The 12356-nt window shown below is 39.7% G+C and overlaps 1 protein-coding gene and 1 pseudogene across 1 annotated transcript in view; one reads left to right on the top strand and one right to left on the bottom strand.

The window, feature by feature from the left end:
* Positions 1-12356, bottom strand: part of Tbc1d32 (TBC1 domain family member 32) — a gene marked incomplete at its 5' end in the record, with an annotated part of 270497 nt that overhangs the window by 47835 nt on the left and 210306 nt on the right. The gene's annotated exons all lie outside the window — the stretch shown is intronic.
* On the top strand, positions 9287-9979 carry LOC103736286 (annotated as a pseudogene).

The following is a 12356-nucleotide window of genomic DNA, read 5'->3' as shown; positions in this document are numbered from 1 at the left end:
CCCCCTTTTTCCCACTGCTGTCTTCTGGCAAGGAGACAATCCTCTTTATTGGGTACATCTACCTTCTACAACCAACAAGGTCCTTCCCACTTATCCTTCATTGGTAGTGAAAATTCTTCAGCTCGGCAGGGAGCAATCCTGCAAGCTGTTTGGGAAGGAACCAGATGTTATAATACCCCCCTACAGTCCTTCCCAGGTTTCCTGGCTAACAGACACCTCGATGAGTGCTCTATTAATAGTGTTACATTTCAGGGAAAATTAGATAATCATTACCCCCAAAATAAATTGGTCCAATTCTTTAACAAAAGCCCAGTCCCTGTTATATTTCCTAAAGTAACTAAAAGAGACCCCATACCTAAAGCACATTTGGTATTCACTGATGGCTCCTCCAATGGCCGAGCAGCCTTCATGATCAATGGACAAATAAGTCAAATATCTACACCCTTTAGCTCTGCACAATTAGTTGAGATCCAAGCTATTCTTGCTGTGTTCCAAAAAATAACACAGTCCCCTTTTAATCTGTATACCGATAGTGCTTATTTGGCCTTCTCGGTTCCTTTATTGGAGACGGTGCCTTACATCAGACCTACCTCCAATGCCGCACCCATGTTCTCAGCTCTCCAGATAACTGTAGCTATCCCACGCCTTTTAAGGTCCTACCCCGTTACTTCAATACATCTGTTTGTCTTTTTAATCCTTTTCAAAATAATTCCTTTGATGTAGATCTTGGATTAGCTATGTTTACTACCTGCTCTAGGTTCGTCAAGACCTCTCAGACAGGCTGTTTGGGGGGGGAAGAATTTATGTATGTGGAAATAATATGGCCTATCCTTATTTACCCACTAATTGGACTGGTTCATGTGCCCCCGCATTGCTTTTGCCAGACATAGACATAATTCCAGGAGATGCGTTTGTGCCTTTGCCTAGCTTTGACACATTCGTTCCTAGGCACAAACGAGCAGTCCAATTATTGCTTATTGGACTGGGTATTTCAGGGGCACTTACTACTGGCTCAGCTGGTGTAGGAGTGACAATAGACACTTACAACAAATTATCTCAACAGTTAATTGATGATGTTAATATGGTCTATCGGTCTGTACAAGATCTTCAGGACCAAGTAGACTCACTGGCCGAGGTTGTCTTACAAAATAGACGAGGACTTGATCTACTAACAGCAGACAAGGGAGGTATCTGTTTAGCTTTACAGGAAAAATGCTGTTTTTATACCAACAAGTCTGGGATCGTCAGAGATCGGATTAAAAAACACCAAGAAGAGCTAGAAAAAAGGCGACAGGAGCTTTTTGCTAACCCCATGTGGGGCATGTGGAACGGAATTCTGCCTTATCTTCTACCTCTTATTGGGCCCCTGGTGTCCCTACTCTTAATCCTAACAATAGGCCCCTGCATTTTCAACCGGTTGACTCAATTCATACGAGAAAGGCTATCAGCTGTCCAGACCTTAGTGCTGACTAGCCAATACCAAGCCCTAGAAACAAGTGACCCTGATAATCTATAAAGGAGGGAAGGATTCCCCTCCATAGTTACAAAGAAAAAGGGAGGAATGAAAAAAAATATATAAAAGTCAGGAGCCATGAAGTCTCTCAGGCAGGTCAGTACCGGTCAGGAATTCCAACTCACTGATAAGTAAGTTTTATGGCTGAGACATCTGGCTCACTGATAAGTAAGTTTTATGGCTGAGACATCTGGCTTACTGATAAGTAAGCTTTATGGCCGGGACATCTCCAACTCACTGATAAATAAGTTTTATGGTTGGGACATCTGGCTTAGTGATAAGTAAGCTCCCCGCTCTCCCTGTAGCATTTTGTAATAGTTAAACAGTTGACTTAAGCAGGACATTCTGCCTGCACTAGTAACCTTGAGAAAGAATTTATGGCAAGGTTATCTTTCTCTTCCCCTTGCAAACAGTTCTCGGAAAAGATAAGTCATGCAGTAATCTCTTGGAACACCTGGTGGTCAGTCACGTTGCTGAATTGCTCAGTCCCCCACCCCATACCCATAAGAATGCTGTAACCTTTGACCAACTTCTTCAACCCCTTCTAAATACAAACTGTATATAAGGAAAGCTTGCAATACAATAAAGCGACCCTTGACAAGTGGACTTGCTTGGGCTCCGTCTCCTCTTTCTCGCCCGTTTTTCCTTTCAGGGAGTGGACCCGCTCGAGCTTTACCTGTACAGGGTCCCCGCAGGCGGGGGCATAATTCTAGTTACTCTCCCTCCCTACCCTCTTTTATCTCTCACACCTATCAACCCCAAGTCTTCCCTCCCAGTTGGCTTTCCCACGTTCCTGTCCTTTTGTTTTGTTTTGTTACCCATGAGTTTAAACAGGGCTGTCTGTGTGACAATGGGTTTGGGACTGTCTACTGGAACATCCTGGGCTGACCCAGGATGACTTATACAAGTGAATACAATGGCTTGGCTCTCTCAAAGAATCAACCACTGTCCAAAGTTCAGCAGGGAGGTGTAGGGCCCAATGAACTCCTCCCTGATGTGTGTTTGACTGATGACAGATCCAATCTTGAACAGACCCAGAGGAGGCAACTACAGCTACAGTGAAAGCCTGATTACAATGGCTGTGTCACACCCAGAGGACAGCAAGCATTTCACAGCCCTACTCCCTGTCTTCTGGCCTTTTCATTCTTTTGGCTCCCTCTAACACAAAGTTACCCGAGCCTTAGAGAGTATGATATAAATGTCCTATTTAGGGCTGAACAATCAACTAGCACTTATTCTCAGTACTTTGATCACCACTGTTCATAGCAAAGAGAAGTTTCTGTGAATAAAGCTGAGAGCAGCATTTGGCCAGGGATATAAATATAAATACTGAGAAGACAGTTTGGCATCATGTCAGTTTAGCTAAACATAAGTTCCCCCAAAGGATGTCTCAGCTACAGGTTTTGAAAGTGTTTACAATACCAGGCATGAATATTCTTCTGTGGAGTGGGCCTCAAATCTGATCAGGAAGTGGTTATGCCACTATTGCACCAATGGGTACATCTTGTCTGGCAGGTTGGTATTATGGATCATAAAATTCCCAAGTGGTTAAGACTGCTGATGTCCTTTTTCCCCTGGCAGCCTGCGCAGCACCTAGTACGTCTGCATAACACCTCTGGCCACCAGGGAAAAAGCTTTTAGCTCATTTCAGCTTGATTTCTCTTGCTTTGTAAAAAAGGCGTGTGATGCCTTCAGCAACAGGGTCTTATTTCTATTGAGCATCCTAGAGGAATGCCAATAGCCTGTACTGTTTTGAGAGCTGTGGGGCTTTCCTGACCAACCAAGGCTGACTTTTTTGAGGACACATCAGTAACATGGGGTTGAGCTAAAGGGAGACACATTTGTAAACCAAAGTGTCACAACTAAGAGCTTCCCATTTTATCAGCCTACACAGAAACACTTGGAACATTTGAGAAAATGGAACAAATAAAGTTAAAACTGTTGCATTTCTTTTTTATTATTATTTTTATTTTATGTGTATGCGTGTACTGCCTGCATGTAGGTAAGTGCACCCATGTTGAGCAATGCCTCTGGAGGTCAGAAGAGGCTATCAGATCCCCTGGGACTGGAGCTATGGACAGTTGTTAGCTGCCATGTGGATGCATTTCTTAAATAATACATTAAGACTATAATTCAAGGATGACTATGTCAAATGACATACAGGAAACAATTCAGAAGATTACCAAATCAAAATATTTGGGACTGGAGAGATGGTTCAGTGGTTAAGAGCACTGACTGTTCTTTGCAGAGGACCCAGGTTCAGTTCCCAGTACCCACATGGCTGCTATGAACCATCCTTAACTCCAGTTCCAGGGGAATCCAAAGCCCTCTTCTGACCTCCACAGCACTGCACAATATGGGTGCACCCACATACATGCAGGCAATACACTCATGCACATAAAATAAAATAAATTTTTTTAAATCAAAATAATTTATATTACGGAGTATTGACTATTTGCACATTAATAAAAACAGTTAATACACCTTGATAGAATTTCTGAAGAGGACTCTGTAGAATATCACTTACTTTGCAAAGAAGCACTAGAGTATACTACTAGTAATGAAATATTCAATGTGCTGGATAACTTTAGTGTCAACTTGACACACCTGGGTTGAGGGAGCCTCAATTGGGGAATTTCCTCTATTGGACTGGCCTGTGGCCATGTCTGAGGGGCATCTTCTTGAGGAGTGATGTGGGAGGGCCCAGCCCACTGTGGGTGGTGCCATTCCTGGGCAGGTGGACCTGTGCTGCATAAGAAAGCAGGCTGAGCAGGGGCCAGGGAGCAAGCCTGTAAGCCTCCATGCTCCATGGCCTGTGCTCCAGTTCCTGCTTCCAGGTTCCTGCCCTGAGTTTCTATCTTGGGCTCCCTGATGAACTGTGACCTGGGAGATGTAAGCTGAATAAACCCTTTCCTCTCCAAGTTGGTATTGGTCAGAGTATTTTTTCACAGCTATGAAGAACAAACTAGGGCATTCAACATGGAGTATTCATAATATAAAAAAAAATGATGCCCTGTGCTCCAGTTCCTGCTTCCAGGTTCCTGCCCTGAGTTTCTATCTTGGGCTCCCTGATGAACTGTGACCTGGGAGATGTAAGCTGAATAAACCCTTTCCTCTCCAAGTTGGTATTGGTCAGAGTATTTTTTCACAGCTATGAAGAACAAACTAGGGCATTCAACATGGAGTATTCATAATATAAAAAAAAATGATGCTTAGAGAAGGGATTGCATAAGTCTTTGCTGATGGTATAAATGCATCAACAGAGGTATAAATGTTTTACATAGAGTTGATTCTGAAAATGCTGAGATACCAGTAACATGCCAATCCATTCTATACACAGAGCTATAGTCCATTTAAATGACCTCCAAATGGAAAACTGAATACAATCTAACCTCCTAGAATCTTGCCTCTTTTCAATTTTATAGAGAGAAAATCATTACTGCTATTAGGTAAAATAATGTACTATTTAAAAATTAACAGGTTCAAAAATTGCAGCTATAGAAAACCATGTTTAAACATGATACATGATAGATGGTGTCAAATAAAAATGCAGTTACCACTTTAAATGTTTGACAAGAGGGTTTGAGAGATGGCAGAGCAGGTAAAATCTCTAACCACACAAGCCTGAGGACCCTGTTTGATCACTGTACCAAGGATGTGGTGGCTTGCATCTGTCATCCAGCATTACGATAGTGAGATGGGAGGCGGAAACTGAACCATTTCATAGGCAAGCTGTCCTGGAGTAGGCAGTGCAGCAGTGGAAGAAGAAACCCTGCCTCAACATGGAGGAAGGGTGGGAACCGACTTCAGAAAGCTGTCCTCTGACCTCAGTGTGTGCACTCCAACCCACCTTTCTCTCACACACAAATATTTTAAACATTTGACATGAAAATAAACTACTTAATTCAAAATCCATGCCCATCACTAAAAGATTTTCCAAACTTTATTTAGAAATGGAGGACTGGAAGATTTGAAATATTTTTCAATTATAATTATACAATTATAATTTCAATTATAATTGGTCAAATTCTAGGTAACAGTAGAAGAAAACAGTTCCAATTACCACAGGAAAAAACAGCTATCTGTTGTTTGTTTCCTACCGTTGATAATGAGCAAATTTTTTCATCAAGGTGAAGAGCAGTAACTGGAAAGTTTTGTCACTAACTGCATGAAGCTATTTCAAGCATAAAATTACAAAATTTTAGTGTTCATTTGTTAAGGCTTTGATTTTCTATTCATTATCATACATTGCATATATCTGCAAGACTGCTGTGTATATGTGTACTCATATATAAAATACATATATGTATATGTGGATATGTACATTAAAAGACAATAAAGCTTTCATCTAACTACGTATAGCAACTCCTTTGCTTACCCTTGGTTGCATGTGATTTCATTGTCAATATACAACGTGCCCTGAGAAATGACTGGGAAGTTTTAGTATAGCTGATGTAGTATTTATTTTCTCCTAGTTTAAGTTTTTAACAAAATGCAAAGAATAAATAAACTAAAACATAAAAGTGAAAGACTGTTCTAATGTAAACTCTGAGCTCTCATAAGACGAATAAATTCTTTCAAAGTGCAATATTTTAAAAGCCTGAGGAAATCTGTAACTCAGTGGGACAGTGTGTGCCTAGTATGCAAAAGTCCCTGGGTTGAATCCTCAGTACTGCAAAATGATTATAGTGATAATGATTATAATAAAAGTTATAGTTCAACAAATCCTCAGTACAGATTTCCAAAACACACACAAATAGGTCCCCTTTCCCTAGGAAATATGATTACAATTTCTATTTAAGAAATGTTTTTAGATCGGGCATGGTGGTGCATGCCTTTAACCCCAGCCCTCCAGAAGCAGAAGCACGCAAAATCTCTGCGAGACCAAGGCCAGTGTGGGCTACATAGTGCCTTCCAGGCAGGCTGGGACTAGGGAGACCTTGTCCAAGAAAAAAAAAATTTTTTTTCTTATACTACAGTTTAAAAATCAAGAGTTTCTAATAAAACAACAATGAAATGTATCTAAACGTTTTCTTATGTGCATTATTTACTAGCTTATTAAATAATGTTTATAATTATTAAACTTTAATTTTTATTAGCTTGCTTCCATTTAATGGAAATATTTTTATGATATTAATCTCCCATTGAGCTGTCATTAGGTAAGATACTAGTTTATAAGAAGAAGTTAAATCTGTATCTTCAAAGAAAACCCACCAAAAAGCATTCAGGCCATCTAAGGACTCTCCTGGCTCTCCACAGGCAGCGACATCATATTCCCCTTCCTCTCCTGTAACTCTCCATCCCAGGACTCTCTCAGCTTTCCCTGGCTACAGCCTTTCCCCTTCCACAACTCTGGATTATAACCCTCCATCCTGGACTTTGCCGGCTCTCGGGAGGTAGAGACTCACTATCTACTGCATGCTGTTGGTAAGGACTCTCACTCCATCTTCTCCTTTGACCTTGTATCTAATCCTTAAAAGATTTTAGGGTAACCTCTTCAGAGGGGGGGGAATGTTGGAGGGGAGGGAGTGGGCATGGATTTGATCAAAACACCTTATATACATGTATGAAATTCTTAACAAAGTTTTTGTAAAAATTAAAAAAAAAAGAAAAAAAAGAAACTTCCAATTGATGTCCAAGAAAATACAAAGAGCTGAATGAAATAACTAAATTCTTCAATAAAGAGATAGATAAAAATACTGAAGAAAGGGGCTGGAGAGATGGCTCAGAAGTGAAGACTCAGGTTCACATAGTGGCTAACAACTATCTGTAATTCCAGCCCCAGGGAATCTAATGTCCTCTTCTTTCTTCTGAGGGCACTGTGTGACAAAATGCACTTACATACATGCAAGTATAACACTCATACACATAAAATAAAAATAAGTACTTTATTTTTAAAATTTTGAAAAATATTTTTATTTATTATGTATATGAGTGTATTGCCTGCATGTATGTAAGTACATCCATGTTGTGCAATGCCCATGGAGGCCAGAAGAGTGCATTTGATCCTCTGGAACTAGAATTGGAGATAGTTGTGAGTTGCCATGAAGGTGCTGGGATTTGAACCCAGACCCTCTGCAAGAGCAACCAGTACTCTTAACCGCTGAGTCATCTCTCCAGCCCCTCAAATTTTTTTTATAAATACAGAAGAAAACTCCAACTGAAATGAAACTCAGAACAAAAATTTGAACAAGTCTGATAAAAAGCTTAGTGGAAAGCCTCACCAAGAGATGATGGATGAAGAAGAAAACAAGAGTTTCAGGGCTCTACACAAGGTAAATGAATTGGACAATTCAATTAAAAAAATGACAAGTTTTCTTAAAAATGCATGACTGCAATAATGCAGGACTTGGGGGACACCATGAAAATGCTAAATCAGCAAATTGTGGGTAGAGAAGAAGAATTCCAGATCAAACGCAATCAAAAAACTTTTTTTCAATGAAATCATATGAGAAAAATGTTCAAATCTAGGTAAAGAGAAACCTATACAGGTACAGGAGGCACACAGAACACCAAATAGACAGGATCAGAAGAGAAAGTCCCCACACCATATTTTAGATGGGGCCAGAAGAGAAGCTCTCTATACTGTATTTTAATTGAAACACTAATTATAGAGAATAAAAAAAGGGTATTAGAAACTGAAAAAGGGAAGATTAAAATTAGATACAAAGGTAGACCCATGAAAATAACTGTTGATTTCTCAATGAAAGCTTTAAAAGCCAGGAGGACTTGGAGCAATGCAATTCAAGCTCTGAAAGATCACCCAGACTATTATACCTGGCAAAACTATCTGTCATACTTGAAGGAGAAATAAACACTTGCCATGATAAAATAAGGCTAAAGGAATTTATGACCACTACTCAGCCCTACGGAGAATTCCAGAAGGAAAACCAGACTAAAGAGAAGGATATACATATAGGAGAGTCTACAAGAAGAAACAAATGATGCTAGGAAAATTGCTATTCAAAGTAAGACTAAGAAACCACCACAAATCAACAAAAATCACAAATCAACAAAATTACAGTCATTAATACACACTCTTCAACAATAACTTTGAATATTAATGGCCTCACTTCCTCAATCAGAAGACATAGGTTAGTTTACTAGATTAGAAAACAGGGATCATTTTTTGTTATCTACAAGAAACACGCCTCACCTTCAAGGATAGACATTTCCTTAGAGTGAAAGGATAGGGGAAAAAAATGTTCCAAGTAAACAGGACCTGGAAATAAGCAAGTATCACTATTCTAATATCTAACAAAATAGACACTAAGCCAGAACTAACCAGAAGAGATAAAAAAGGATACTGCATTATAATCAAGGAAACAATTCATCAGAAGGACATTATAATTGCAAGCATGTATGTACCAGACTCAGGGACATCAAGTTTCATAAAACAAATATTACAAGGCAATAGACAATAGATCAACCCAGGCACAGTATTATCAGGTGCTTAAGACCTATTTTCACCAATGGCCAGGTCATCCACACAAAAAATAAACAGATAAACATCATAGATCAAATATACCTAATAGATATTTACAGAATATTCCATCAAACCACTACAGAATATATATTCTACTTAGCAGCCTAAAAAGTTTCTCTAAGTAGACCACACACTGGGACACAAAGCAAATCTCAACAAATAATATAAAATTGAAAATACTACTTATCCCACAATGGTGGGCGGCTGTTCCACAGGCTGTCGCGCCCCACCCCCTGTGCAAGCTGCGGGACCCCACATCCGGGTACCGGCTCTAGCTGCCCAGACTCTGGCACTATGGTCATGGCAGAGGGGGCGGCAGTGCTGAGGAGGAACAGGCCGGGCACGAAGGTGCAGGATTTCTATAATTGGCCTGATGAATCGTTTGATGAAATGGATAGTACACTTGCTGTTCAGCAGTATATTCAACAGAACATAAGGGCAGATTGCTGCAATACTGACAAAATTCTTGAACCACCTGAAGGCCAAGAAGAAGGAGTATGGAAGTATGAACATTTAAGGCAATTCTGTCTTGAACTAAATGGACTTGCTGTCAAGTTTCAGAGGGAATGCCATCCAGATACATGTACTCAGATGACAGTGACTGAAAATGGATTTTTCTTTGTGCAGCTCATAAAACTCCGAAAGAGTGTCCTGCTATACATTATACAAGACACACACTTGATGGTGCTGCATGTCTTCTGAATAGCAATAAACATTTTCTGAGCAGAGTTAGCATAAAAGAATCATCTGTAGCAAAACTAGGCTCCGTATGCCATAGAATTTATAGAATATTTTCACATGCTTATTTTCATCACTGACAGATATTTGATGAATATGAAAATGAAACATTTTTATGTCATCGGTTTACTAAATTTGTGATGAAATATAATTTGATGTCAAAGGATAACCTGATTGTACCAATTTTAGGAGAAGAAGTTCAGAATTCAGTTTCTGGGGAAAGTGAAGCATGAAGGGAATCGGAAAATGTACTGATCGCATAATTAACATAATTACATACTGTATATATCATTTTAGACACATCAATCATGTATCCATATTACAGATTATTTGTTTTATTTAGGTTTTTGTATGCTATATGTTGCCTTTTAAAATGGGAATGGGAAATACATTTTAAGGTATTCATGAGCTATATATTCACTGGTGTGGCACTCATGGTTTTTAAATGAGATTATTATTATATGTTTATAATGCCTGTTAATAAAAGAATTTACAGTTTGGTAAAATTGCTGCTAAACAATCAATGGATCACAATCCTTTCAGATCTATGAAAGAATGAGCTCAAGATTTCACACAAGCCATTTTACTGAAGAGATAGTAATATTTTCTTTGGTTTTAGCCCTGAGTTTTGATATTCTAGAAAATTCAGTAGGGCATCATTCCACCTCTACTGTTAACTTTTCCAAAATGAGCTAAAAGTGTTTTAAAATTCTGTTTCTAGTTGTGGACATATATAACCAATAAGTGTATATCCACATACAAAAGGAATGAGGCATTAGTAATACTTAAACAATCTTACTATGCTTCATAAAGTACATCCTAGGTCAGCAAAGGATTTACCTTTTTTTGTAACAGTGGATTATTAGATACGTGATGCTAATGATAAAGTATATACACGAGGTTCCCATGGACATCTGCCCCTTCTCATTACCCTTAATCCTATCCCTAAAGCACATTAGCTGAGAAGTTTAGTTAACAAACTATGACTTAGTGGTGGCTTATCCCTATTTATAATTGCATTAATTGCTTCAGATTATACCTCATACTAGCAATTACACTACAGGAAAACTGTATTCGCATAGGCTCTATCCCATGTTTGTTTTGGGAAATTATTCTAACTACTTAGAAAATAGTCCTTAATATATTTTGAGTCTTCTGTTAGTAATAATCTTCTCATCTAACTGCAGGCAGCATTAAATAGATATGAAAAACTAGTATATATATATTTTATCTCCCTCCCCAAAAGTTCATTTGAATTATATACACATATATTATTTACAGTAATTTACAGTTCTAGTGGTGTTGAGGAATAGTCATACATTTCTTGATTTCTTAATTCTGTGTCTTAAGAATTTAAGTGCAAATTTATAATGTATTAGGTGAAGTTTTTCATAAAATGCTAGAGGTCTTGATGCCAAACTTGTAATGAGGAAGTAAGATAAGGTGGAAAATTTGTACATGTAGTTCAGACCATTTTAAAACCATCTCTTTACCATATTTAACAAACACAAGAGACTTCTTTTTAATTTAAGAGTTATTTTCAGAAGAAATTCAAAATGCATTCATCTTGTTCTTCCAATTATTTGAAGAAATCATTTGTATTGTATTATGAGACAAGTATGTACAGAAAATGTGAGAAGCCATAGCGTAATAAGAGTGTGTGTGTATAGCTGATGCCTTTCCAAGCCTGCCCATCTTCTTGGTTTTGAACAATGCTGTGCCAGCAGCCAGTCATTGCTGTACTGCAGCACACAGCTGTCTTTAAGAAGTTTACGTGCAGGGTGAATAGAATGTTGACTGAAGTTAAAAATTTATATTAAGGACTCCCCAAGCCACATTCACCCTTCCATCTCCCCCACTGTTCTCTACTCCTAGTTTGGGCCCTGCGCCATTCCTAGTCTTGGGTCACCAGGCACATGGGGAACCAATACTGCTTCCTGATCCTTTTCACCCAAAACAACTTAGTGCCTTCCTTGGGCCCCAGGAGCACCACTTCCGGACCTGGCCCGGCCCTCACCACTCTCTGCTTCCCAGGACCTGCACCAAAGGCTAACTCTCCTAGCCTGCACTTCTATCCTCAGGCCTCTTGGGGTAAGTCTATAGCGCAGCCCTCCGCACCTTGACTCCCCCAGCCACATTCACCCTGCCATCTCCCCCACTGTTCTCTACTAGTTTGGGCCCTGCGCCATTCCTAGTCTTGGGTCACCAGACACATGGGGCACCAATACTGCTTCCTGATCTTTTTCACCCAGACCAACTTAGTGCCTTCCTTGGGCCCCAGGAGCACCGCTTCTGGACCTGGCCCCACCCTCACCTCCCTTTATTCCCTAATCCTACAACCCCCGCTAGCCTCTTTCTGGGGGTCGAAGGCTTACCTTTCCTCTCCCTGATCCTTTGCATCCAGTACAACCCAGCTACTCAATCCACTCCCTGGGAAATCTTGGGGCTTCTTCCCACCCCATCTGCCTTTACATTCCTGCGTGGCACGGCCACAGCCAGGATCTCAGGTCAGTCCAACACCCAATTTCCAGAGGCCAAAATCATTCTTAGAAGATTCCAGACCTAAGGAAAAAGTCTGAAAACTTCTGACCCACATTGAAATTGGGCCACCGCGGATCA

This window comes from Nannospalax galili, unplaced genomic scaffold (genome assembly GCF_000622305.1).
Source record: "Nannospalax galili isolate Female #2095 unplaced genomic scaffold, S.galili_v1.0 scaffold417, whole genome shotgun sequence".
Taxonomy (NCBI): domain Eukaryota; kingdom Metazoa; phylum Chordata; class Mammalia; order Rodentia; family Spalacidae; genus Nannospalax; species Nannospalax galili.
Note: the sequence above shows the minus strand (reverse complement) of the source record. Positions and strands in the feature narration are given on the sequence as shown.